Here is a 27,829-nt window from a genome sequence, read left to right as displayed (position 1 = left end):
AAATGCGGAACGGAAATTACGGAGCAGCAGAAAAGTGGAATGTATTATTTAAGTAGGTGCTTGGAAAACACGGACCGGAGTTTTTTTTTGAACTGGATCTTGATCTGCATTTTCCCAAGCCTTGCCGATACGCATTTTTTGGCAAATATCGGCAGCCGATCCGATCCAAATATCGGATCGGGACATCCCTAGTACAGGCCAGAAGTTTGGACACACCTTCTCATTCAATGTGTTTTCTTTATATTAATGACATTGTAGATTGTCACTGAAGGCATCAAAACTATGAATGAGCACATGTGGAGTTATGTACTTAACAAAAACTGGTGAAATAACTGAAAACATGTTTTGTATTCTAGTTTCTTCAAAATAGCCACCCTTTGCTCCGATTACTGCTTTGCCCAGTAATGTATATACAGTCGCGGTCAAAAGTTTACATACACTTGTAAAGAACATAATGTCATGGCTGTCTTGACTTTCCAATTATTTCTGCAACTCTTATTTGTTTTGTGATAGAGTGATTGGAGCACAAAAAAACATTCATGAAGTTTTGTTCTTTTATGAATTTATTATGGGTCTACTGAAAATGTGAGCAAATGTGCTGGGTCAAAAGTATACATACAGCAATTATAATATTTGGTTACATGTCCCTTGGCAAGTTTCACTGCAATAAGGCGCTTTATGTAGCCATCCACACACTTCTGGCAAGCTTCTGGTTGAATTTTTGACTACCACTCTTGACAAAATTGGTGCAGTTCAGCTAAATTTGTTGGTTTTTTGACATGGACTTGTTTCTTCAGCATTGTCCACACGTTTTAAGTCAGGACTTTGGGAAGGCCATTCTAAAACCTTCATTCTAACCTGATTAAGCCATTCCTTTACCACTTGTGATTTGTGTTTTGGGTCATTGTCCTGTTGGAACACGCAAATGCGGCCAAGACCCAACCTCCGGGCTGATGATTGTAGGTTGTCCTGAAGAATTTGGAGGTAATCCTCCTTTTTCATTGTCTCATTTACTCTCTGTAAAGCACCAGTTCCATTGGCAGCAAAACAGGCCCAGATCATAATACTACCACCACCATGCTTGACGGTAGAAATGGTGTTCCTGGGATTAAAGGCCTCACCTTTTCTCCTCCAAACATTTTCTTGGGTATTGTGGCCAAACAGCTCAATTTTTGTTTCATCTGACCACAGAACTTTCCTCCAGAAGGTCTTATCTTTTTTAATGTGATCAGCGGCAAACTTTGGACGAGCCTTAAGGTGTCGCTTTTGGACCAAGGGGCTTCCTTCTTGCATGGTAGCCTCTCAATCCATGGCGATGCAAAACGCGCTTGACTGTGGACACTGACACCTGTGTTCCAGCAGCTTCCAATTTATTGCTGACTTGCTGTTTGGTGGTTCTTGGTTGACTCTTGATCATACTGAACAAATTTCTCTCAGCAGCAGGTGATAGTTTGCGTTTTCTTCCTGATCGTGGCAGTGACAATACTGTGCCATGCACTTTATACTTATAAACAATTGTCTGCACAGTTGCACTTGGGACCTTAAGCTGCTTTGAAATGGCTCCAAGTGACTTTCCTGACTTGTTCAAGTCAATGATTTGTTTTTTCACATCTGTGCTGAGTTCTTTTGACTTTCCCCATTGTCGCGTTTGTAACCGAGTCGACTGACTGCATCACATGAGCCCATTTAAATGGGCTCAGAGAAGTCAAAAGGTGTCGTCAATCATAACTCACATGAAGTTAAGAAGCCATGCCATGAAGGTAATTTGATTTGATAGCAACTTTTCTACCACCAAAATTGATAATGTATGTTGCTGTATGTATACTTTTAACCCAGCAGATTTGCTCACATTTTCAGTAGACCCATAATAAATTCATAAAATAAGCAAACTTCATGAATCTTTTTTGTGACCAACAAGTATGTGCTCCAATCACTCTATCACAAAAAAATAAGAGTTGTAGAAATGATTGGAAACTCAAGACAGCCATGACATTATGTTCTTTACAAGTGTATATATATATATATATATATATATATATATATATATATATATATATATATATATATATATATATATATATATACATACATACACGTTAGGTCAGAAAAAAACACAGAGGCGATATCATCCCTACAAGGTTTCCCTGCTAGTAAAATAAAATTTTAAAATAAAATGGAAAACCTGCGAAACAGGCTTGTAGGGATGATATAGCCCCGGTGTTTTTTCTTGACCTAACGTATATTCCGCTTTACCCCGGTATTGAGCACTGTATAACAGATAAACCACAGAAACCTCCATATATACACACACATATATATATATATACATATATACATATATATATATATATATATATATATATTGCAATCAAAGAAGAATTATGTCATAAAATAAGATAGTGAATGATCCAAACAAATACTCTTTTAGTAGTAAGTAAACAAACAAAGGCTCCTCAGTCTGCTGACATATGCAGTAACATATTGTGTCATTTATACACCTATTATTTTGTCAATATTATTAAGGACAAGTGGTAGGAAATTGATTATTAATCTACTTGTTTATTTATTGTTAATATTTGCTTACTTTCTTTTTTAACATGTCTTATCTACACTTCTGTCAAAATGTATATAATCACTTATTCTTCTGTTGTTTGGATACTTTACATTAGTTTGAGGTGATACAACACATTTTGGTATCAATCCAATACCAAGTAGTTACAGGATCATACATTGGTCATAACAAAACATCTATTGTGTCCAGGGAAATATTTTCAGACTTTATAAACAATACACAAAATGACAAAACATTTTGTAAAAATAAAAAATATCCATGTGTTCATTGTAGTATTGACTCCAAACGGCTGTTGTACTTGGTATTGTTACAGTCGATGTATGTATAGACCCAGCGCAAGCTTGCAGCTATTGTATCCTCCTACAGTGTGTAATGAAGTATGTTTCGCTATTCCTCGTCCTGCAGGGATGATACTTGTAAGAAACTTACTTTGTCGCCATGGAGACGAGGATTAGTGATTTAGAAGTAGCTAAAACACTGCCAACTGCAGATGAACGTTAGCCGCTAGCTATGTTTTAAAGTACTTCTTGTAGAGCGATGCTTCAGTCTTTATAGCTTCAACATTTGGATACTCTAGCATTTAAATAAACCCCCCTTTTAGACCAGTTGATCTGCCATTTATTTTCTGCTCTGACCCCCTGTCCCTTGTGGAGAGAGGGACAGATTTGGTGACTACAGATGAGGCGCTAGCTGTCCAAAGTCGGGACCCAGGGTGGACCACTCATCTGTGCATCAGTTGGGGACGTCTCTGCCTGCTGGCCCCACTATGGACTGGACTCTCACAATATTATGTTAGATCCACTATGGACTGGACTCTCACAATATTATGTTAGATCCACTATGGACTGGACTCTCACACTATTATGTTAGATCCACTATGGACTGGACTCCCACTATTATGTTAGATCCACTATGGACTGGACTCTCATTATTATGTTAGATCCACTATGGACTGGACTCTCACACTATTATGTTAGATCCACTATGGACTGGACTCTCACGCTATTATGTTAGATCCACTATGGACTGGACTCTCACAATATTATGTTAGATCCACTATGGACTGGACTCCCACTATTATGTTAGATCCACTATGGACTGGACTCTCATTATTATGTTAGATCCACTATGGACTGGACTCTCACACTATTATGTTAGATCCACTATGAACTGGACTTCCTCTATTATATTAGATCCACTATGGACTGGACTCTCACACTATTATGTTTGATCCACTATGGACTGGACTCTCACACTAATATATTAGATCCACTATGGACTGGATTCTCACACTATTATGTTTGATCCACTATGGACTGGACTCTCACACTATTATATTAGATCCACTATGGACTGGATTCTCACACTTTTATGTTAGATCCACTATGGACTGGACTCTCACACTATTATGTACTATGGACTGGACTCACACTATTATGCTAGATCCACTATGAACTGGACTCACACTATTATGTTAGATCCACTATGGACTGGACTCTCACAATATTATGTTAGATTCACTATGGACTGGACTCACACCATTATGTTAGATCCACTATGGACTGGACTCTCACACTATTATGTTAGATCCACTATGGACTGGACTCTCACACTATTATGTTAGATCCAGTATGGACTGGACTCACACTATTATGTTAGATCTACTATGGACTGGACTCTCACAATATTATGCTAGATCCACCATGGACTGGACTTTCACTATTAAGTTAGATCCACTATGTAATGGACTCTCACACTATTATGTTAGATCCACTATGGACTGGACTCTCACACTATTATGTTATATCCACTATGGACTGGACTCTCACACTATTATGTTAGATCCACTATGGACTGGACTCTCACTATTATATTAGATCCACTATGGACTGGACTCTCACACTATTATGCTAGATCCACTCGACGTCCATTGCACTGGTCACCCATTTGCATCCCATTGGCCTAAGTATAGTAAGAATTAAGTGCACATTTTTAAAAGTATCTGCAATAATACACCAAACTAGGTACAGGTGTACAGTATATTAATGCATAATGTGATACATAAGACACCTATAAACTACTTTGCATAGTACCATGAATTGATTAACGTGGACCCCGACTTAAACAAGTTGAAAAACGTATTCGGGTGTTGCCATTTAGTGGTCAATTGTACGGAATATGTACTGAACTGTGCAATCTACTAATGAAAGTCTCAATCAATCAATCAATGCATCGTTTACATCTGCATTTACTCTTCCTTAGTTTAACCCAGGGGTGTCAAACTCATTTTAGCTCAGGGGCCGCATGGAGGAAAATCTATTCCCAAGTGGGCCGGAATGGTAAAATCATGGCATGATAACTTCAAAATAAAGACAACTCCAGGTTGTGTTACTTCGGCCAACAATAGAACAGAGACATCCTACAAAAAAACGTACAAATCACAAATAATCCTCTGGACAAAACCCTTCAAAATCCTGAGGAAATTGGTGTAGCTTCAAAAAACACAATGAGCTCAGACCTGGTCTCAAGTGTTTCTACAAAGCCAGGATTAAACTTTAAATCACAGTCTTTCTGGGATTGAACAAAAAAAACACAACATGTGAACTCTTCGAGGTATCAAATACCTCCTTTGTCATGTCCACGTATCAATTTACCATGAATTGATTAACTTAAACAAGTTGAAAAACTTATTCGGGTGTTACCATTTAGTGGTCAATTGTACGGAATATGTACTGTACTGTGCAATCTACTAATAAAAGTTTCAATCAATCAATCAATCAATCAATCAAATCCAGTGCTAACTCAACAAACCGTAAGAAACCGAGGTAAAAACTATTCAAAAGGGAGTAAGGGTCCCAAATAACGATGTGTTCGAAGCATAAGACACAAAACGGTAGGTTTTAAGTAGAGATGTCCGATAACATCGGACTGTAATATCGGAAATTATCGGTTTCAAAAAGTAAAATGTATGACTTTTTAAAACGCCGCTGTACGGAGTGGTACACGGACATAGGGAGAAGTACAGAGCAGTTGCGTCTCCCAGTCATACTTGCCAACCCTCCCGATTTTCCCGGGAGACTCCCGAATTTCAGTGCCCCTCCCGAAAATCTCCCGGAGCAACCATTCTCCCGAATTTCTCCCGATTTTCACCCAGACAACAATATTGGGGGCGTGCCTTAAGGGCACTGAATTTGCGTGCCGGCCCAATCACATAATATCTACGGCTTTTCACACACACAAGTGAATGAGGGTGGCCGTATAAACAATTTTAACACTGTTACAAATATGCGCCACACTGTCAACCCACACCAAACAAGAATGACAAACACATTTCGGGAGAACAACCACACCGTAACACAACATAAACACAGCAGAACAAATACCCAGAATCCGTTGCAGCACTAACTCTTCCGGGACGCTACGATATACACCACCCGCTACCCCCTAACCCCCTCACCTCAACCCCGCCCACCTCAACCGCCTCATGCTCTCTCAGGGAGAGCATGTCCCAAATTCCAAGCTGCTGTTTTGAGGCATGTTAAAAAAAATAATGCACTTTGTGACTTCAATAATAAATATGGCAGTGCCATGTTGGCATTTTTTTCCCATAACTTGAGTTGATTTCTTTTGGAAAACCTTGTTAAATTGTTTAATGCATCCAGCGGGGTATCACAACAAAATTAGGCATAATAATGTGTTAATTCCACGACTGTATATATCGGTATCGGTTGATATCGGAATCGGTAATTAAGAGTTGGACAATATCGGATATCGGCAAAAAAGCCATTATCGGACATCTCTAGTTTTAAGTCTCATTTGGTTCGAGGGAGAGGAGCCGCAGCCACGCTTTACTTTGTTTCTCTTGCTAGTCCTAACAGAATTGCTATTGTGACACCCAGTGGACACATTTAGAACAGCAGTTTCTTTCATAACCCAAAAAAAAATGCAGCTCATTTTAATACTTGTGGCAAACTCAACACGCGGACCGTACGTTTGACACCCCTGTTTTAACCAGTCGTTTAAAAAAAAAAAAGGAAGACATTTTTAATTCTGTTGACGCAGATGGGATTTTGTGAAACCGGAGAGAGAAGAAGCCAGTGTGTTGACGAGAGACGTGACGGTTGTCAAACAACGTGCCTTTTTATTCCCTCATTACGGTCTGTCTATTCTGCTGGGTTTCATCTAATTACAACCCCTCAGTTACACAAACAGGCGTGTCTACTATTTATTTTTTTTTAGTATAAACTACCCTCTTGTTTGTATGAAGTTAGCTGGCTACTTTGTCTTTTCTGACGTTAACGTGGCCACAATACCCAGCAATATGTTTGGAGGAGAAAAGGTGAGGCCTTTAATACCAGGAACACCAGGCCTACCGTCAAGCATGGTGGTGGTAGTATTATACTCTGGGCCTGTTTTGCTGCCAATGAAACTGGTGCTTTACAGAGAGTAAATGGGACAATGAAAAAGGAGGATTACCTCCAAATTCTTCAGGACAACTTGAACTCATCAGTTCGGAGGTTGGGTCTTGGGCGCAGTTGGGTGTTCCAACAGGACAATGACCCCAAACACACGTCAAAAGTGGTAAAGGAATGGCTAAATCAGGCTAGAATTAAGGTTTTAGAATGGCCTTCCCAAAGTCCTGACTTAAACGTGTGGACAATGCTGAAGAAACAAGTCCATGTCAGAAATTTAACACATTTAGCTGAACTGCACCAATTTTGTCAAGAGGAGTGGTCAAAAATTCAAGCTTCTGCTTGAATTTTTGACCACTCCTCTTGACAAAATAACTTTAATGTTTCATTAAGAATATACAACATTACACATGGCACTCAAAAATCGGTCAAGATGTTTTAATACGACTTTGGTGAGCTTTGGTAGGCGCATTACGGCTACCATAGTCAGACATACTATGCTTCAAATGTGTGTGTGCTTGTGTGTGTGTGTGCATAATGACCCCAAAATGGCACATATTAGAATACATCGGGTGTTTGTTTTTTTGCCCTATTATGCGAAACCAACTTTGCTTACCTAGTGTGACCTGCTGGTGTGTATTTGGACTCTGCATAAGTCCCCGGAATTTTAAAACAAACAATGGAGGCATTGTGGAGATATTTATAAAACAATCTTGCCTTCCATACTTCTTCAAAATATGAATAAATAAATAAAAACATATATAATAATGAATAAATGGGGTTGTTCCAAGTACAGTTAATTATCTACTGATTACTCAAGAACTAATTGAAATGATTGAAAATTATTTAGACACTGTGTTGAAGTTTGCAGTATAATTTGTGGAGAGACGGTCAGAAAGCAGCTGTAGAATGTCTGTAAAACATAATCTATGCAACATTTTGACCATAGAACCACCATCACGTGATATGTAGAAGTGTTTTAAATTGAGAAAATAAATTATAAATATGACCCTTTTAATGCGCCTTATAATCCGATGCGCCTTATGTATGAAAATAGACCCGATAATCGACAGTGCGCCTTGTGATCTGTTGCACCTTATGGTTGGAAAAATATGGTAATTGGAACTATACAGTTTTTTACTGAATAGGACACCCAAAATATACATGAAAATAAAGAAAATGGGATTTACTATATTAACTATGACCAATAAAACACTGAATATTAACAACATATGAACATCGCTCCTCTTTTACTTCTCAGACCTTGTAATCCGTTGCGCCTTATGGTTGGAAAAATACGGTAATTATAGACCAGAGCTGGGCAAATACTTTGACTCCGGGGCCACATTGAGAGAAAAAATGTGTCTGAGGGGCCAATGTGTATGTGTGTACATTTAGCTGTAAAAACCTGCTGTACAGTATGTGTGTTTGGGTCCCTTTTTTTCAGGAACACTAATACCAAAAGTCACAATGTCCGATAGAGTTCGAAAAACTTTATGACAGACCACCTCAAAAAAATGGATTGGAATTTTACAGTTTTTTACTGAATGGGACACCCAAAATATACATGAAAAAAAAAAAAAAAAGTGGGATTTACTATATTAACTATGAACAATAAAACACTGAATATTAACATATGAACGCCGCTCCTCTTTTACGTGGGATTTACAATATTAACTATGAATAATAAAACACTGAATATTAACAACATATGAACGTCGCACCTCTTTTACGTGGGATTTACAATATTAACTATGAACAATAAAACACTGAATATTAACAACATATGAACATTGATCCTCTTTAACTTCTCAAACCTTGTAATCCGTTGCGCCTTATGGTTGGAAGAATACGGGAATCATAGACCAGAGCTGGGCAAATATTTTGACATTGAGAGAAAAATTGTTTCTGAAGGGCCACTGTGTATGTGTGTATAAATGATATATACACATTTAGCTGTAAAAACCTGCTGTACAGTATGTGTGTTTGGGTCCCTTTTTTTTCTCAGGAACACTAATACCAAAAGTCACAATGTCCGATAGAATTCTAAAAAAGTTATGACAGATCACCTAAAAAAAAAAAAAATGGAATTTTACAGTTTTTTTACTGAAAGGCATGCCAAAAATGTACATGACAATAAAGAAAGGGGGATTTACAATATTAACTACGAACAATAAAACACTGAATATTAACAACATATGAATGTCGCTCCTCTTTTATGTGGGATTTACAATATTAACTACGAACAATAAAACACTGAATATTAACAACATATGAATGTCGCTCCTCTTTTACGTGGGATTTACAATATTAACTATGAATAATAAAACACTGAATATTAACAACATATGAACATCGCTTCTCTTTTACGTGGGATTTACAATATTAACTATGAACAATAAAACACTGAATATTAACAACATATGAAAATTGCTCCTCGTTTACGTGGGATTTACAATATTAACTATGAACAATAAAACACTGAATATTAACAACATATGAAAATTGCTCCTCTTTTACGTGGGATTTACAATATTAACTATGAACAATAAAACGTTGAATATTAACAACATATAAAAATTGCTCCACTTTTACGTGGGATTTACAATATTAACTATGAATAATAAAACACTGAATATTAACAACATATGAACGCCGCTCTTCTTTTACGTGGGATTTACAATATTAACTATGAACAATAAAACACTGAATATTAACAACATATGAACGTCGCACTTCTTTTACATGGGATTTACAATATTAACTATGAACAATAAAACACTGAATATTAACAACATATGAACGTCGCTCCTCTTTTACGTGGGATTTAAATATTAACTATGAACAATAAAACACTGAATATTAACAACATATGAACGCCGCTCCTCTTTTACATGGGATTTACAATATTAACAATGAACAATAAAACACTGAATATTAACAACATATGAACGTCGCTTCTGTTTTACGTGGGATTTACAATATTAACTATGAATAATAAAACACTGAATATTAACAACATATGAACGCCGCTCTTCTTTTACGTGGGATTTACAATATTAACTATGAACAATAAAACACTGAATATTAACAACATATGAACGTCGCTCCTCTTTTACGTGGGATTTACAATATTAACTATGAACAATAAAACACTGAATATTAACAACATATGAACATCGCTTCTGTTTTACGTGGGATTTACAATATCAGCCATGAACAATAAAACACTGAATATTAACAACAAATGAACATCGCTTCTCTTTTACGTGGGATTTAAAATATATACTATGAACAATAAAACACTGAATATTAACAACATATGAACGTCACTCCTCTTTTACGTGGGATTTACGATATTAACTATGAACAATAAAACACTGAATATTAACAACATATGAACGTCGCTCCTCTTTTACGTGGGATTTACAATATTAACTATGACCAATAAAACACTGAATATTAACAACATATGAACGTCGCACTTCTTTTACGTGGGATTTACAATATTAACTATGAACAATAAAACACTGAATATTAACAACATATGAACGTCGCTCCTCTTTTACGTGGGATTTACAATATTAACTATGAACAATAAAACACTGAATATTAACATATGAACGCCGCTCCTCTTTTACGTGGGATTTACAATATAAACTATGAATAATAAAACACTGAATATTAACAACATATGAACGTCGCACCTCTTTTACGTGGGATTTACAATGTTAACTATGAACAATAAAACACTGAATATTAACAACATATGAACGTCGCTCCTCTTTTACGTGGGATTTACCATATTGACTATGAACAATAAAACACTGAATATTAACAACATATGAACGCCGCTCCTCTTTTACGTGGGATTTACAATATTAACTATGAACAATAAAACACTGAATATTAACAACATATGAAAATTGCTCCTCTTTTACGTGGGATTTACAATATTAACTTTGAACAATAAAACTGAATATTAACAACATATGAACGTCGCTACTCTTTTACGTGGGATTTACAATATTAACTATGACCAATAAAACACTGAATATTAACAACATATGAACGTTGCTCCTCGTTTACAGAGGGATTTACAATATTAACTATGAACAATAAAACACTGAATATTAACAACATATGAATGTAACTCCTCTTTTACGTGGGAGTTACAATATTAACTATGAACAATAAAACACTGAATATTAACAACATATGAAAATTGCTCCTCTTTTACGTGGGATTTACAATATTAACTATGAACAATAAAACACTGAATATTAACATATGAAAAGTGCTCCTCTTTTACGTGGGATTTACTATATCAACTATGAACAATAAAACATTGAATATTAACATATGAAAATTGCTCCTCTTTTACGTGGGATTTACAATATTAACTATGAAGAATAAAACACTGAATATTAACAATATATGAAAATTGCTCCTCTTTTACGTGGGATTTACAATATTAACTATGAACAATAAAACATTGAATATTAACAACATATGAAAATTGCTTCTCTTTTACGTGGGATTTACAATATTAACTATGAATAATAAAACACTGAATATTAACAACATATGAATGTCGCACCTCTTTTACGTGGGATTTACAATATTAACTATGGACAATAAAACACTGAATATTAACAACATATGAAAATTGCTCCTCTTTTACATGGGATTTACAATATTAACTATGAATAATAAAACACTGAATATTAACAACATATGAACGTTGCACCTCTTTTAAGTGGGATTTACAATATTAACTATGAACAATAAGACACTGAATATTAACAACATATGACAATTGCTCCTCTTTTCCGTGGGATTTACAATATTAACTATGAACACTAAAACACTGAATATTAACATATGAAAAGTGCTCCTCTTTTACGTGGGATTTACTATATCAACTATGAACAATAAAACATTGAATATTAACATATGAAAATTGCTCCTCTTTTACGTGGGATTTACAATATTAACTATGAACAATAAAACACTGAATATTAACAACATATGAACATCGCTTCTCTTTTACGTGGGATTTACAATGTTAACTATGAACAATAAAACACTGAATATTAACAACATATGAACGCCGCTCCTCTTTTACGTGGGATTTACAATATTAACTATGAACAATAAAACACTGAATATTAACAACATATGAAAATTGCTCCTCTTTTACGTGGGATTTACAATATTAACTATGAACAATAAAACACTGAATATTAACAACATATGAACGTCGCTCCCCTTTTACTTCTCAGACCGGTTCCTTGATAGTTGTGTATCTTTTACAATCGAGCAAAACACAAGCAAATTATGAATGCAAAATGTAATAAACACCTACACTATGATATATTATCATATATATTATATATATAAACACTGTGTTGCAGTTTGAAGTGCTTTTGTTGAGAGTTAAACTGCATACTAGCAGATGGTTCTAGTTACTTAGCTACATGTCAGGGTCAAAATGTGTTTCGTAAAAATAGCAAATATACCCATAGACAATACAAATGTAGCCTTACTGTTTTTGCAAAAACAGACCTTTCAGCTCTTGTATTGAATGCTGTGTTCTGGGAACGAACAGTATAGTAGGCAGAAATCTTGACGTTATTTGTTTGCAAGGAAACACAATGAACCCTTTTTTAGAATAGTGAGACTTGGTTGGAGTTTGTCTCAAAATGGACTCTGTGTTTATTGTTGGAATAACTTAGAAGCTATCAAACTGACAGTGTTACATCCCTGTGGGCTTACACCCGGCTAAAAAAATATGTGGAATCAATAAGGACGCGTACCTCTATTATGGCGTGTCAGCAAAAAAAAAAAGAAAGTTGGCAGCATATGCAGTCTTTTTTAAGAGTGTGTCTTATGTTGAGAAGAGTATTGCCATCTTCAAAAAAAAAAAGGTGCTGCTACTATAGAATAAAAAAGCTCAATGTCACGGAGATCTTCAAGATAATGAACTAAAGTGTACTTTACAGGGGAGGTGAGAGGAGCTTAAGTCACTCGGGTGATAAAAAAAAAAGAAAAAGTCACTTCTTCGTCGGACTTTTCTACAACCTTGTGCGGTTTAAAGAACAGCATAGCCCTTCAGAATCTTTGCAGTGGAGAGAAGTACTGCTTAATGTGATGGATTTAATAATGATATCGCTCTCCAGGCATGAAATGGAGCGACTCCATTTCCAGTGAAAACCGACACTTCCTTTTGTGGGCCTAAATGTTGCTGCTTTGGATGAAAGCTGCTCTCCGTTGGCCTCTGACGAGCAGCATATGGACTCATTAGCATGGCCGATTAGCTGGCCAGGTGAAGTGTCTCGCACTGGAGGACCTGACGGCTCCGGAGTAATCTCATCTTTCCGACGCCAACGCCTGCTGGATGACACTGCGGAGGCACGTGAGCCAACGCCGGAGGAGATACGGCCATATGACGAGGCAAAAAGCACTGCACTGCATGAATGGATGAGATAAATTCAGAATGTTCATCGTGGTTCTTCTTCTTCGTACCGCTCCCAAATCCATCCATCCATCTTATTTCGCTTATCCGAGGTCGGGTCGTGGGGGCAGCAGCCTAAGCAGGGAAGCCCAGACTTCCCTCTCCCCAGCCACTTCGTCAAGCTCCTCCCGGGGGATCCCGAGGTATTCCCAGGCCAGCCGGGAGACATAGTCTTCCCAACGTGTCCTGGGTCTTCCCCATGGCCTCTTACTTAAGTGGTGCCATAAACACCTCCCTCGGGAGGCGTTCGGGTGGAATCCTGACCAGATGCCCGAACCACCTCATCTGGCTCCTCTCGATGTGGAGGAGCAGCGGCTTTACTTTGAGCTCCCCCCGGATGACAGAGCTTCTCACCCTATCTCTAAGGGAGAGCCCCGCCACCCGGCGGAGGAAACTCATTTCGGCCGCTTGTACCCGTGATCTTGTCCTTTCGGTCATAACCCAAAGCTCATGACCATAGCTCCTTCATCGCCCCCTCTCCCTTGTGGAGGGGGGGGGCACAGGTTCGGTGGCCACGGAAAAATTGTTTGCTGTCCAGAGTCGGGACCCGGGGTGGACCGCTCGCCTGTGCATCGGTTGGGGACATCTCTGCGCTGCTGACCTGTCTCTGCTCGGGATGGTCTCCTGCTGGCCCCACTATGGACTGGACTCTCACTATTATGTTAGATCCACTATGGACTGAACTCTCACTATCATGTTGGATCCACTATGGACTGGACTCTCACTATTATGTTAGATCCACTATAGACTGGACTCTTACTATTATGTTAGATCCACTATGAACTGGACTCTCACTTTTATGTTAGATCCACTATGGACTGGACTCTCACTTTTATGTTAGATCCACTATGGACTGGACTCTCACTATTATGTTAGATCCACTATGGACTGGACTCTCACTATATCGTTAGATCCACTATAGACTGGACTCTCACTATTATGTTAGATCCACTATGGACTGGACTCTCACTATTATGTTAGATCCACTATGGACTGGACTCTTGCACTATTATGTTAGATCCACTATGGACTGGACTCTCACTATTATGTTAGATCCACTATGGACTGGACTCTCACTATTATGTTAGATCCACTATGGACTGGACTCTCACTATTATGTTAGATCCACTATGGACTGGACTCTCACTATTATGTTAGATCCACTATGGACTAGACTCTTACTATTATGTTAGATCCACTATGGACTGGACTCTCACACTATTATGTTTGATCCACTATGGACTGGACTCTCACTATATTGTTAGATCCACTATGGACTGGACTCTCACATTATTATGTTAGATCCACTATGGACTGGACTCTCACTTTTATGTTAGATCCACTATGGACTGGACTCTCACTATATTGTTACATCCACTATGGACTGGACTCTCACACTATTATGTTAGATTCACTATGGACTGGACTCTCACTATTATGTTAGATCCACTCTGGACTGCACTCTCACTTTTATGTTAGATCCATTATGGACTGGACTCTCACTATTATGTTAGATCCACTATGGACTGGACTCTCACTATTATGTTAGATCCACTATGGACTAGACTCTTACTATTATGTTAGATCCACTATGGACTGGACTCTCACACTATTATGTTTGATCCACTATGGACTGGACTCTCACTATATTGTTAGATCCACTATGGACTGGACTCTCACACTATTATGTTAGATCCACTATGGACTGGACTCTCACTTTTATGTTGGATCCACTATGGACTGGACTCTCACTATATTGTTACATCCACTATGGACTGGACTCTCACACTATTATGTTAGATTCACTATGGACTGGACTCTCACTATTATGTTAGATCCATTATGGACTGGACTCTCACTATTATGTTAGATCCACTCTGGACTGCACTCTCACTTTTATGTTAGATCCATTATGGACTGGACTCTCACTATTATGTTAGATCCACTATGGACTGGACTCTCACACTATTATGTTAGATCCACTATGGACTGGACTTTCACAATATTATGCTAGATCCATTCGACGTCCATTGCACCGGTCGCCCTAGAGGGGGGGTGGTTTCTCATTGTCATCCCACTGGGTTGAGTTTTTCCCTGCCCTGATGTGGGATCTGAACCGAGGATGTCGTGGCTGTGCAGCCATTTGAGACACTTGTGATTTAGGGCTATATAAATAAACATTGATTGATTGATTGATTGATTTTTTTTTTACATTTAGTGATAGCCTATTAGCGAGAAACCATTCAAATAGCACGGCTATACCAGAATTAGCTTCCCTAATGAGGTTTTCACATTGCTTGTGAGTTGGGATGAAATTTGCATCACCAGCAAACGGAATCGGTGTAAAACCCCTCAAAACGGTTAAAAACTGACAAATTGCTCTATCCAGACCCTGACCAAAGTTCTTCATTAGCAAGCGTGCCATCTGTCCGCGAAGTTGCATGGAAATTGGTGGAGTTGCGCGGCAGTTGCAAAACGCCGCCAACTCACCAACAAACCGCCACCAAACAAAACAATTCCTCTTAGCTCAGCGCTTTCATGCTTGGCCAAGCTAATAAAGTCGCTGGGATCAGAGACGTCCCAGTGAGTGGTGGGCCTTCACGAGCTGGCACCGCGGTATTCCCCCGTCCCTCTTTTGGGCCACAACAGGCACCTCAGACAGATGGCTCCGTTTACTACACTAAATGATCTTTTATCTGGGTAGAAGATAAAAGTTTTACCTTCCTACGCTGGGTAGCGCAAGGCCAAGTAAAGGACACGGTCCTTTGGCACGGCAATGCATTCAGAGGGGTCGCATGCTACCAGGGACTTCTTTGTTATTCTCTAATGGCCGTGAAGGTTTGATGGTAATTCTGGGAACAGAAAAGGTTACTTTCACCATCACGCGCTGTTTTTGCAGGTTCATTGCTCCCTTTAAGTGGCAGAAAGGTGAAGCTCTACTGGAAAAGGTAACTCCAGGCTGAAAAGCCCGTAATCCCTTCCCTGACTGATAGTCACTAGTGTGAGGGCGCGGCCAACACCAGGCTGTGGTCAATGCTAATAGTAATAATAATATAAATAATAATACAATCTCGAAGTTATTAAAATATTCTTAAGCCCCCCCCTAAACAATTTGGTGTTTTTTTTTGTTTTTTTTACAAATACATGCCGACATATTCATTATAAAGTGGCCCAAATATGAGTTTAAATAAATAATCATATAACCTGTTATTATTCACTCAGTTTCCCCTCACTTCGTAGCGTAAGGTAGAGAGCCCCTTTACTGCGTCGGTATCCAATCCATTCCACTTGTTCATATAGAAAATGCCCACATCACTCAAATTCCAGTCCGCATTTTCTCTGCGACCTTTCTTGCGGTCCTGCAAGTGTACGAAGCACATTATCTTCCTTTACAATGAGTGAAGCTGCACAAAACCTTGTGTGTGCAATTGTAAATCATTTATTTTTTAAGTTTTGTGTTTCTTGTAGAATCTATATAAAGTAATATACATTAGCCTATTGTTAAAATAATGAAAAAAAAACATAATTAAATATATTTGTTTTATTGTATTGTTACATTAATAGCTGTTGTATTATTATTATAGGATGGCTTGTTAAACATTTCATAGGATTTTCAGAGGGAGGAAAAACCAAGACATTTAATATGTGGCTTTTAACCCAGCATGAGACTTTGAACTGTTTTTAGCTTTTAACTTTTTGAACTGTTTTTAACTTTTAAACTGTTTTTATCTAACAAACTGTTCTTAGGGTATTTTATATTTGCTTTTTAAATGTGTATTTTTTATTTCTGTTTTAAATGTTATTTTTTAGTCTGTCCTTTGCCTCCATTTCTTTGTGGTGTACAGCCCTTTGTTTTTCAACTGTGCTTGTCTTTAAAGGGCTTTATAAATAAAGTTGGTATGGTATGGTATGGTAATATAAAATGTAAAATGAATAAATACATAAAAAGAAAAAGAAAAAAAATGGTTAAAAGCCATCGTCCCGGGGAGCATTTCATTTCGTCCCGTGCATTTTTTAAAAATAATAATAATAACAATGAATAATTTATAAGTCTTTGTTAGCCATTTGTGAAGTTTTGTGCTCGTGCGTAACATTTGCTCGCATCCTGTGCATCTCCTGGGGGCTAAGCCCCCCCTGTCCTTGTAAGCTAATGACGCCCCTGGTGTCAACCCAAAACCCATATTTTGGTACCGGTACCAAAAGTATTTTGGTACTTTTTGGTACTTTTCTATATAAAGGGCACCACAAAAATAGCATTATTGGCTTTATATTAACAAAAACTCTTAGGGTACATTAAACATATGTTTATTATTGCAATTTAGTCCTTAAATAGAATAGTGAACATACAAGAAAACGTGTCTTTTAGTACCGTATTTTTCGGAGTATAAGTCGCACCGGAGTATAAGTCGCACCTGCCGAAAATGCATAATAAAGAAGGAAAAAAACATATATAAGTCGCACTGGAGCCCGGCCAAACTATGAAAAAAACTACGACTTATAGTCCGAAAAATACGGTAGTAAGTAAACAAAGAAAGGCTCTTAATTTAGCTGCTGACGTATGCAGTAACATATTGTGTCATTTATCATTCTATTATTTTGTCAATATTATGAGGGACAAACTGTAAAAATGAATTATTAATCTACTTGTTCATTTACTGTTAATATCTGCTTATTTTCTATCTACACTTCTGTTAAAATGTAATAATCACTTTTTCTTCTCTTGTTTGATACTTTACATTAGTTGTGGATGATAATACAAATTTGGGTATCAATCCGATACCAAGTCGTTACAGGATTTAAAAAAATTGGTCATATTCAAAGTCCTCATGTGTCCAGGGACATATTTCCTGAGTTTATAAACATAATATCAATTTCAAAAAAACGAAAGAAGATGTCGTGATGTTAAAAAATATTGATGTAATCATAGTAGTATCAACTATTGTACGTGGTATCATTACAGTGGATGTGAGGTGTTGACCCACCAATGGCGTTTGTTTATATTGTAGTGTCCCGGAAGAGTTGGTGCTGCAAGGAGATTATGTAATTCCACCTAATTGGGTTGAAAATACTTTTTGCAAACCAGTAATTATAATCCGCAAATAATGTGTCGTTGTTGAGTGTCGGTGCTGTCTAGAGCTCGGCAGAGTAACCATGTAATACTCTTCCATATCAGTAGGTGGCAGCCGGTAGCTAATTGCTTTGTAGATGTCGGAAACAGCGGGAGGCAGGGTGCAGGTAAAAAGGTGTCTAATGCTTAAACCAAAAATAAACAAAAGGTGAGTGCCCCTAAGAAAAGGCATTTAAGCTTAGGGAAGGCTATGCAGAACAAAATAAAAAAAATGACAAAACGGACTAAACAAAAACAGAATGCTGGATGACAGCAAAAACTTACTGTGGAGCAAAGACGACGTCCACAGTGTACATCCGAACATGACATGACAATCAACAATGTCCCCACAAAGAAGGATAAAAACAACTGAAATATTTGTCATTGCTAAAACAAAGTAGATGCGGTTAAAATATCGCTCAAAGGAAGACATGAAACTACTGCAGGAAAATACCAAAAAAAGAGAAAAAAGCCACCAAAATAAGAGCGCAAGACAAAAACTCAAACACTACACACACGAAAACAGCAAAAAACTCCAAATAAGTCAAGGCGTGATGTGACAGGTGGTGACAGTACACCAACTTTGAGACAAGAGCTATAGTGATGCATGCTTGGTTATGGTTTAAAGTCGTATCCAACAATTGCGACAACGACTTTTTACTGTCAACTGAGTTTCGTTCTTTAATGATTTCTGCTGGTGGTGTGCCTCCGCATTTTTTCGATGCAAAAAATGTGCCTTGGCTCTGAAAAGGTTGAAAAACACTGCGTTAGTGCAGTGTTTTTCTACCACTGTGCCGTGAAATACAGTCTGGTGATTATGTCATTTCACTTAATTGGGTTAAAAATATTTTTTTGCAAACCAGTAATTATAATCCGCAAATAATGTGGCGCTGTTGAGTGTCGGTGCTGTCTAGAGCTCGGCAGAGTAACCGTGTAATACTTTTCCATATCAGTAGGTGGCAGCCGGTAGCTAATTGCTTTGTAGATGTGGGAAACAGCGGGAGGCAGGATGCAGGTAAAAAGGTGTCTAATGCTTAAACCAAAAATAAACAAAAGGTGAGTCCCCTAAGAAAACGCATTGAAGCTTCGGGAAGGCTATGCGGAACGAAACTAAAACGGATCTGGCTACAAAGTAAACAAAAACAGAATGCTGGACGACAGCAAAGACTTACTGTGGAGCAAAGACGGCGTCCACAATGTCCCCGCAAAGAATGATTAAAAACAACTGAAATATTCTTGATTGCTAAAACAAAGTAGATGCGGTTAAAATATCGCTCAAAGGAAGACATGAAATTGCTACAGGAAAATACCAAAAAAAAGACAAAAAAACCACCAAAATAGGAGCGCAAGACAAGAACTAAAACACTACACAGGAAAACAGCAAACAACTAAAAATAAGTCAGGGTGTGATGTGACAGGTGGTGACAGTACACCTACTTTGAGACAAGAGCTATAGTGATGCATGCTTGCTTATGGTTTAAAGTCATATCCAACAACTTTTTACTGTCAACGGAGTTTCGTTTTTTAATGATTTCTGCTGGTGGTGTGCCCCCCGGTTGCGATGAGGTGGCGACTTGTCCAGGGTGTACACCGCCTTCCGCCCGATTGTAGCTGAGATAGGCTCCAGCGCCCCCCGCGACCCCAAAGGGAATAAGCGGTAGAAAATGGATGGATGGATGGGTGTGCCTACGGATTTTTTCAACGCAAAAAATGTGCCTTGGCTCTAAAATGGTTGAAAAACACTGTGTTAGAGCAGTGTTTTTCTACCATTGCCTAGAGCTCGGCAGAGTAACCGTGTAATACTCTTCCATATCAGTAGGTGGCAGCCGGTAGCTAATTGCTTTGTAGATGTGGGAAACAGCGGGAGGCAGGGTGCAGGTAAAAAGGTGTCTAATGCTTAAACCAAAAATAAACAAAATGTGAGTGCCCCTAAGAAAAGGCATTGAAGCTTAGGGAAGGCTATGCAGAACGGAACTAAAACAGATCTGGCTACAAAGTAAACAAAAACAGAATGCTGGACGACAGCAAAGACTTACTGTGGAGCAAAGACGGCGTCCACAATGTACCCGCAAATAAGGATTAAAAACTACTGAAATATTCTTCATTGCTAAAACAAAGTAGATGCGGTTAAAATATCGCTCAAAGGAAGACATGAAACTGCTACAGGAAAATACCAAAAAAAGAGAAAAAAGCCACTAAAATAGGAGCGCAAGACAAGAAGTAAAACACTACACACAGGAAAACAGCAAAAAACTCCAAATAAGTCAGGGTGTGATGTGACAGGTGGTGACAGTACACCTAATTTGAGACAAGAGCTATAATGATGCATGCTTGGTTATGGTTTAAAGTCATATCCAACAACTTTTTACTGTCAACGGAGTTTCGTTTTTTAATGATTTCTGCTGGTGGTGTGCCCCCGGCTGCGATGAGGTGGCGACTTGTCCAGGGTGTACACCGCCTTCCGCCCGATTGTAGCTGAGATAGGCTCCAGCGCCCCCCCGCGATCCCAAAGGGAATAAGCGGTAGAAAATGGATGGATGGAAGGGTGTGCCTACGGATTTTGCTCTATGGTAGAAAAACACTGCTCTAACACAGTGTTTTTCAACCATTGCCGAGAGCTCTGCAGAGTAACCGTGTAATACTCTTCCATATCAGTAGGTGGCAGCCGGTAGCTAATTGTTTTGTAGATGTGGGAAACAGCGGGATGCAGTGTGGAGGTAAGAAAGTGTCTAATGCTTAAACCAAAAAATAAACAAAAGGTGAGTGCCCTAAGAAAAGGCATTGAAGCTTAGGGAAGACTATGCAGAACACAATTTAAAAATTACAAAACGGACTAAACAAAAACAGAATGCTGGACGACGGCAAAAACTTACTGTGGAGCAAAGACGGCGTCCACAATGTACATCCGAACATGACATGACAATCAACAATGTCCCCACAAAGAAGGAATAAAAACAACTGAAATATTCTTGATTGCTAAAACAATGCATGCTTGGTTATGGTTTGAAGTCGTATCCAACAATTGCCACAACGACTTTTTACAGTCAACTGAGTTTGGTTCTTCAATGATTTCTGCTGGTGGTGTGCCTCCGGATTTTTTTCAACGCAAAAAATGTGCCTTGGCTCAAAAAAGGTTGAAAAACACTGATCCGGAGTATCAGTGTTATCATCATTTTACATACATCCTCGTTGGAAGGGGCGAGTGTAGCAAATAATGTGTCTGCAGTTGGCTGCAAAGGGGATACATCCCACCGCACCAGACGTGACCCGCTCCGAGAACCAGTGGGGAGGATGAATACATTACAGCGTGGCAACTCATTAGCTGAATGTCAGCTACTAAAGCGTGCGGTGACGGGCTTCGCCTCCCGACCGCAGTTCACCATATGAAAGAAGACCTTTCGTCCGACTCCGGTCCTCCCCACTGTAATTCCATTACTTATAATAGCTTTCTGTATTTTGATAAGAGATTCTCACTGGAAATTCATCAGAGATCCCTTTGCCCCCTGGAAAGCGATTCTTTAAGCGTCGTCGTCTTCTCGCTGGAATGCGAACTGAAACCACCCTGGTCTCCAAGAAGCTAAAAAGAACAATCTAATTGGCCAATGTGTTATAAAATTGACATATATTCTTTAGCTTGATTAGGGCTGACTAAATGTCCTTGATTGGGGAGAACAGAGAAATTTGTTTGTTGCCAGTGAGGTTGACTGGAAAAGTAAGCAACGTAGCAGACATCAAACATTTCAATCAAGACATGCCTTCAGTTTTTGGTCTTTGGTCTTTAAGAAATGTTGAAGGGTTCTGATAAAAATGCTGCTTCGACACCACCCGAGTTAATCATAGCCAAAGGGGATGTTTTGAAGAATGCTGACCTGCCAAAGATTGAACATGCCGGTGTGATGCTCTATTGCCGCATCATCGCCAGTATAGGTGCCTGACACTGTCTGAATTAGTGTTGTCCCGATACCAATATCCATCCATCCATCCATCTTCTTCCGCTTATCCGAGGTCGGGTCGCGGGGGCAGAACCCTAAGCAGGGAAGCCCAGACTTTCCTCTCCCCAGCCACTTCGTCCAGCTCTTCCCGGGGGATCCCGAGGCGTTCCCAGGCCAGCCGGGAGACATAGTCTTCCCAACGTGTCCTGGGTCTTCCCCGGGGCCTCCTACCAGTCGGACGTGCCTGAAACACCTCCCTTGGGAGGCGTTCGAGTGGCATCCTGACCAGATGCCCGAACCACCTCATCTGGCTCCTCTCCATGTGGAGGAGCAGCGGCTTTACTTTGAGCTCCTCCCGGATTACGGAGCTTCTCACCCTATCTCTAAGGGAGAGTCGCCACCCGGCGGAGGAAACTCATTTCGGCCGCTTGTACCCGTGATCTTGTCATTTCGGTCATAACCCAAAGCTCATGACCATAGGTGAGGATGGGAACGTAGATCAACCGGTAAATTGAGAGCTTTGCCTTATGGCAAAGCTCCTTCTTTGCAGGTTCGGTGGCCACGGAAAAATTGTTTGCTATCCAGAGTCGGGACCCGGGGTGGACCGCTCGCCTGTGCATCGGTTGGGGACATCTCTGCGCTGCTGACCCGTCTCCGCTCGGGATTGTCTCCTGTTGGCCCCACTATGCACTGGACTCTCACTATTATGTTAGATCCACTATGGACAGGACTCTCACTATTATGTTAGATCCACTATGGACTGGACTCTCACTATTATGTTGGATCCACTATGGACTGGACTCTCACTATTATGTTAGATCCACTATGGACTGGACTCTTGCACTATTATGTTAGATCCACTATGGACTGGACTTTCACAATTATGTTAGATCCACTATGGACTTTCGGGTGGCATCCTGACCAGATGCCCGATCCACCTCATCTGGCTCCTCTCCATGTGGAGGAGCAGCGGCTTTACTTTGAGCTCCCCCCGGATGACAGAGCTTCTCACCCTATCCTAAGGGAGAGACCCGCCACCCGGCAGAGGAAACTCATTTCGGCTGCTTGTACCCGTGCTCTTGTCCTTTCGGTCATAACCCAAAGCTCATGACCATAGGTGAGGATGGGAACGTAGATCAACCGGTAAATTGAGAGCTTTGCCTTCCGGCTCAGCTCCTTCTTCACCACAACGGATCGATACAGCGCATTACTGAAGACGCCGCACCGATCCGCCTGTCAATCTCACAATCCACTCTTCCCTCACTCGTGAACAAGACTCCTAGGTACTTGAACTCCTCAACTTGGGGCAGGGTCTCCACCCCAACCCGGAGATGGCATTCCACCCTTTTCCGGGCGAGAACCATGGACTCGGACTGGAGCCTATCTCAGCTATAATCGGGCGGAAGGCGGGGTACACCCTGGACAAGTCGCCACCTCATCGCAGGGCCAACACAGAAAGACAGACAACATTCACACTCACATTCACACACTAGGGCCAATTTAGTGTTGCCAATCAACCTATCCCCAGGTGCATGTCTTTGGAGGTGGGAGGAAGCCGGAGTACCCGAATGGAGACCCACGCAGTCACGGGGAGAACATGCAAACTCCACACAGAAAGATCCCGAGGCCAGGATTGAACTCACGACTACTCAGGACCTTTGTATTGTGAGGCAGACGCACTAACCCCTCTTCTACCGTGCTGCCTATTATCATACTTGCCAACCTTGAGACCTCCGATTTCGGGAGGTGGGGGGGCGTGGTCAGGGGTGGGACGGGGGGCGTGGTTGGGGGCGTGGTTAAGATATATATATATAAAAAATACTTGACTTTCAGTGAATTCTAGCTATATATATATATATATATATATATATATATATATAAATACTTGAATTTCAGTGTTCATTTATTTACACATATACACACACATAACACTCATCTACTCATTGTTGAGTTAAGGGTTGAATTGTCCATCCTTGTTCTATTCTCTGTCACTATTTCAGAACACACACATTATACAAATATACATTATAAAATCAATAAGAAAACGGGAGCTCTAATTTGGGAGTCTGAATTAGGATCAGAAGTTCCTATATAAACATTGCGCACTCACGTCGCCGTTTTGTATTGATTACTGCAGCTGTGCACTGGATTCATTCACAAATACAAACTACAACTCACAAACACTTTAGAGTTAGGCTCCACCATCAGAATGTGTACTTAAACTTATAAAGATCACATGGATATTATTCAGTGAGTTGATTCACCACAACTAACCTGTTATACAGGAGGAAAAAGCACACAGGACATTTCAATTGTTCACAGACTGGTCACGCTCATCAGAATGACAAGACACTTCCGGTCTGCAGATGATAGCATTCAATTGGGAAGAAACGCCCTACTGCCCCCTACTGACCAATGTGAATACTGATAAATGTGTAATGACAGCTCCAAAAACGAATTCAAACCACAAAATAAAATAAATAAATCAACACAAAAATGTGACACATTATGGGTGGGTCACATATGCATGTACAGTAGATGGTAGTATTGTCCTGTTTAAAAGTGTCACAACATTGCTGTTTACGGCAGACGAACTGCTTTACGGTAGACGAAAACTTGACTGCTGTTGTTGTGTGTTGTTACCGCGCTGGGAGGACGTTAATGAAACTGCCCAACAATAAACCCACATAAGAAACCAAGAACTCGCCCTCGATCATTAGCTGTTTCTATTGTGGGAAAGCGGACGTGCGGACAGGCTGTCAACACATCACTCAGGTCCGCATGGAGCTGGAGGGGGCGTGGCCTCCAGCTCTGCCTGAATTTCGGGAGATTTTCGGGAGAAAATTTGTCCCGGGAGGTTTTCAGGAGAGGCGCTGAATTTCGGGAGTCTCCCGGACAATCCTGGAGGTTTTGGCAAGTATGCTATTATTTAATATATTGTTTATATATACCGTATTTTTCGGACTATAAGTGGCAGTTTTTTTTTCATAGTTTGGCCGGGCTCCAGTGCGACTTATATATGTTTTTTTTCCTTCTTTATTATGCCTTTTCGGCAGGTGCGACTTATACTCCGAAAAATACGGTGCATATAATAAATACATAGAGCAATATTGCCCCCTTGTGGTTCTGTGCTGTCACAACTCCCTCCTCCAACCATAACAATTTTTGGTTTAAGCATTAGACACCTTTTTACCTGCACGCTGTTTCCGACATCTACAAAGCAATTAGCTCCCTGCTGCCACCTACTGATATGGAAGAGTATTACATGGTTACTCTGCCGAGCTCTAAACAGCACCGACCACTCAACAACAACACATCATTTGCAGACTATAATTACTGGTTTGCAAAAAATATTTTTAACCAAATAAGTGAAATTAGATCATCTCCCACGGCACACCAGACTGTATCTCACACAGAGTTGTTTAATATTTTTTGTTTGTTGCTCACTTCATTTGCAGTCCAGCTTTTGAATCCGAACATGGCAACCAGACTAATTATCTCTACGAGTCAATTTTTGGTCCAAGCTCCTTAAGAACTAAAAAAAAATAATTAAATTACACGGCAAAAATGAAGGTGGATAGCATTAATCCTGCAGCGGTATCCGTGTCCGTCACACACTGCAAACACTGCAAAGCCAGATCCTTTCAGCTAAATCCCAGAGGCCGTATTGTTCGCTGAAAGATATGGCCACCGTATAGAAAGAAAGGTCAAAATCCAGTTCTTATGCTTAACTCTGGAGTCAGGTCTGGTAAGTGATCTTCATGCACGCCGCATACTAATTTGTGCAGACGTCGTCCTTGAGAAGCGAGTGATTAATAATAGATAGTGTGGCTGTAAGGCGATAGGGAGGCTAAGCTGTCGAGCGCTGAACTGCAACGCTGCTCCAGAACACACGCCTCCCTCCGTCTCCACATTTCCAATGCGGCACGTCGAGAAATGAACGGAGGCGGTTCACAGTAACATTTCGCCGCGTTGAGTTGAGCCTCTTGTGTGGCTCTGGAGCAGGAAATCATTGGAGCAGCTGCAAGTGTCAGCAGCAAGACAGCTCCTGATAAAACAACAAATCCTCTACTGGTGAATTATGATGTCGCAGACGCTACTTGGGTATCGATAACAAATGGCAAACAAGTAGTAATCAAACCTTGAAATAACAGGCTGTTAATAATGTTGATGTTACATCGGTCTAAAGTGCTGTACAGCAGCATTTCCTAAACATTAAACTGGGGCCCGTTCAGTTTTTTTATTTATTTTATTGATTGTCAAACAGGCACACAGTTTCTTCGCAATTTTAAACCTCCTTTAAAAGGAAGTTTGGATTACAGTTGTTTGGAATGAATAAATGTCCATTGTACTGTAATTTCCGGACTATAGAGCACGCCTAATTATAGGCCACACCTCTCTAATATTTGGAAAACATTTATTTGTTATGTGTATTAGCGCAGGGGTCGGCAACCCAAAACATTGAAAGAGCCATATTGGACCGAAAATACAAAATACAAATCTGTCTATGGCCGCAAAAAATGACAAAATGTATATGAGTCTTATGATGAAGGCAACACATGACGTAAGTGTCTATATTAGCTATAATAGCTTACTATCAAAATGACTTTAAAAGTCCTATAAGTCTTATAATGAAGGCAACACATAACGTAAGTGTATATATTAGCTATAATAGCCTACTATCAAAATGACTGTAAAAGTATTATATAAGTCTTATAATGAAGGCAACACATGACGTAAGTGTCTATATTAGCTATAATAGCCTACTATCAAAATGACTTCAAAAGTCTTATCTAAGTCTTATAATGAAGGCAACACATGACATAAGTGTCTATATTAGCTATAGTAGCCTACTATCAAAATGACTTTAAAAGTCTTATAAGGAAGGCAACACATGACGTAAGTGTCTATACTAGCTATAATAGCCTACAATCAAAATGACCTTAAAAGTCTTATAAGGAAGGCAACACATGACGTAAGTGTCTATATTAGCTATAATAGCCTACTATCAAAATGACTTTATAAGTCTTATATAAGTCTTATATTGAAGGCAACACATGACGTAAGTGTCTATATTAGCTATAATAGCCTACTATCAAAATGACTTTAAAAGTCTTATATAAGTGTTATAATGAAGGCAACACATGACGCAAGTGTCTATATTAGCTATAATAGCCTACTATCAAAATGACTTTAAAAGTCCTATAATGAAGGCAACACTTGATGAAAGTGTCTATATTAGCTATAATAGCCTACTATCAAAATGACTGTAAAAGTATTATATAAGTC

General features: G+C 39.4%; 1 protein-coding gene across 3 annotated transcripts in view; it reads right to left on the bottom strand.

Moving 5' to 3' along the window:
- The window catches only part of lrfn1 (leucine rich repeat and fibronectin type III domain containing 1), a 706,779-nt gene that overhangs the window by 529,953 nt on the left and 148,997 nt on the right, over positions 1 to 27,829 (bottom strand). Inside the window, exon 1 of one of the 3 annotated variants that reach the window (XM_061973171.1) lies at positions 16,222 to 16,353. The exons of the other annotated variants lie outside the window; for them this stretch is intronic. The gene's annotated coding sequence lies outside the window, so the exon portion shown is untranslated. Of the gene's footprint in view, positions 1 to 16,221; positions 16,354 to 27,829 lie in introns of those variants that run through there. 3 annotated transcript variants of the gene reach the window in all.

Source organism: Nerophis lumbriciformis, linkage group LG17 (genome assembly GCF_033978685.3).
Source record: "Nerophis lumbriciformis linkage group LG17, RoL_Nlum_v2.1, whole genome shotgun sequence".
Lineage (NCBI taxonomy): Eukaryota > Metazoa > Chordata > Actinopteri > Syngnathiformes > Syngnathidae > Nerophis > Nerophis lumbriciformis.
The sequence above is the reverse complement of the archived record's forward strand: the minus strand, read 5'-3'. Positions and strand labels throughout refer to the sequence as shown.